General features: G+C 37.1%; 1 protein-coding gene across 1 annotated transcript in view; it reads left to right on the top strand.

Annotated features, from left to right (window-relative positions):
- LOC138052815 (glutathione S-transferase omega-1-like) overlaps positions 1-2,500 on the top strand; it is a 13,154-nt gene that overhangs the window by 8,902 nt on the left and 1,752 nt on the right. The gene's annotated exons all lie outside the window — the stretch shown is intronic.

A 2,500-nucleotide genomic window follows, 5' to 3' on the forward strand; every position in this document is an offset into this window, starting at 1 on the left:
ACGGCACAGAAATGTAATAGATGCATTACACAATAAAGCTATTTGAATACTGGCTGGAAAGGCGCGCCATACTTTGCCATTTCGAGCGCTTTTTTATCGGAAGCGCCGAGTTGCGTCTGTAGTGAATTCAAGAAGGAAATATAGTTTCTAGTTGTTTGAACTTTTAACTGGACCTAACTTAATAGGCAAGCAACTTATATTTTTTTTTGATATCCAAGCAGTTGGCAATGTAAACAACGAGTCGAGATAGTTTAATTCGCTGCTTTAATTCGTAAATAATGAGTAAAAGTAATTAAAACTAAAGATAGTTTCAGTTGTCGCCTGTGCTATACACAGTACGTTATAGCATGGGATGACATGCGATACTCTTATTCTACGTTGTTAAGATTTTTCTTCTATTTTACCAAGTCTTCAAACGGGTGTTGAATCCAACAGCAATTTCTTCTTCCTCTTACCTCTTTATTTTTACCAAAAATCAAAATGTCACACACAAGTTTGCTTCCCCAAGACTGAGCAGTTTTGTTATCAGACGAGCGAGAAAATAAAATGAACAGCAAAGGATAAAGGCCTTTGCTGATTTTGATAGAGGTCAATTTACACAGGTTCGCCAAAGACGTGCCTCGTGGCCTCTTTGTTCACTGCTGGCAGGCGGAGCGGAAGACACGCATAATAATATTTCAACAGAATCATCCAAGAAGTTATTTCTTCATTTTTCAGAAATGATAATACATTGATTCTGAACGTTTTAGGCGTTAAACAGCGTCCTCTAGTCCTCGAGAAATTCCCAGCTGCGGTACTCTTCGCTGCTATTCCAAGAGAAGATGGTTCAACAACGATTCCTTTTCCACTCGAAAACATGTTACGAAGAGCAAGCCATACATAAATAATAATAGAATTGAAATTCTAAGAAACATAGCTTATTTTCCCGTGGAAAACAGAATTATCTAGCCAATCTAACATCCGATATGGAAACAAATTACGGTACTTTACACAGTCATAGGGAGCCCTGAAAATGGCGACTGAAGATATTTGGGCGCGCAATGTAAAGTGGGTGAATAAGGCTCTTTAAGAAACGGTCCAGATAAGAACGAAAGCAACAACGGCAACGAACATGTTGGAATTCAATTGGAATGCAAAAAGGTGATAACTTTTCTATTGTCTGTACTTACTTCTGATTGGCTTAAACAGCAAAAGTTAACAAAACTTTATAAGGAAGTATTATATTCATCCTTCCTTTCCAACAATCTTCCATATAACAAAATCTGGTCTCAGTTTGAATACCACAGAAATCGTATATGGAGAACATGTAAAATTGTAAACGTTTCTTGGCTTTTGTTTTCAACTCTTGTGATTGGTCAAAATCTTTTAACACAAAAAAACACCCTTTCAAAATGGGCTGTAAATGAATTTTGTTGCGTTAACGGCCTTCCTGTAGGTTCATGCATTCTCTGTGTAAAATTGATAACATTCCTATGTGGGGAAAGCACCGTTGCCGCATTAGAAAAGAAATTGCTATCCACCTTACACGGATTATTACTTAATGCATGCTTAAAGAATGGTGAGCCTACTATGAAAAACCATATTCTTCAGATTCAGATTTTACTGATTTACAAATAAATCAACATTGCATGCATTACAAGAACAGAAAAAGCAAATTACATAGCTGATGGTGAAAGCAGAATTATGTGTGCAGTGACGAAAGTATATTAATCTTTCGAGTTGGTAACCATTCTCGTCACCAGAGCCTCGGATCGAGTTTATTGGCATAAACATGTTCATAATTTTCCAAAAAGTAAAAAAGAAAGTTAAGTGCAAATTGAGTTATTGTAAATCATAGACGTATTACGTGTTTTCTAATCATCCAGGGGAGCCCCTCCCCCTTATTTTTCGATGTTAACAATAAAGCCCTTTTAAGGACGGTGCCTATACTCGGATTTCCTATCGGCGGTGTTTATTAATACAGGGATATTTTTGCGCGGTTCAAAAGTATGCGGAGAAAGCAGAACTTAGCAAGTGCTCTTGGTATCCAAAAAGAAAATTGGCGGTAACCATGCACTTTTCAGAGATAATTAAGCTTTAATTTGGCAAAGAACGCCATACATTACTTTGTATTTTACAGCTTTTTACAAATATTGTGTATCAATTAACTTCGAAAAAATGCGTGTTTACCCCCAATTTTCTATTTGGATTTCAATAATACTTGTTTAGATCTGCTTTTCCCGCATATTCAGGAAACCGCGCAAAAATAACTTTGAATTATTAGGCACCGCCCTTAAAATGTCTCGCACTTTTTGCAAACAACAACTCCAAAAACCGCGAAAGAGCAATTTTTTTTTAGCGCTTCCCCCCCCCCCCCCCCCCTCACCTTAGCTTTTCTGCATGTTGGCTAATGCAAGTATAAACTCTTCCTCTAGCTCAGAGTGCCATAGGCACTGTTAATTAAAAAAAAAACATATACAACTCTCAGAGATACACAAATTGAAACCTTGCCATCTAAGGA

This window comes from Montipora capricornis, chromosome 6 (assembly GCF_036669925.1).
Source record: "Montipora capricornis isolate CH-2021 chromosome 6, ASM3666992v2, whole genome shotgun sequence".
Classification (NCBI taxonomy): domain Eukaryota; kingdom Metazoa; phylum Cnidaria; class Anthozoa; order Scleractinia; family Acroporidae; genus Montipora; species Montipora capricornis.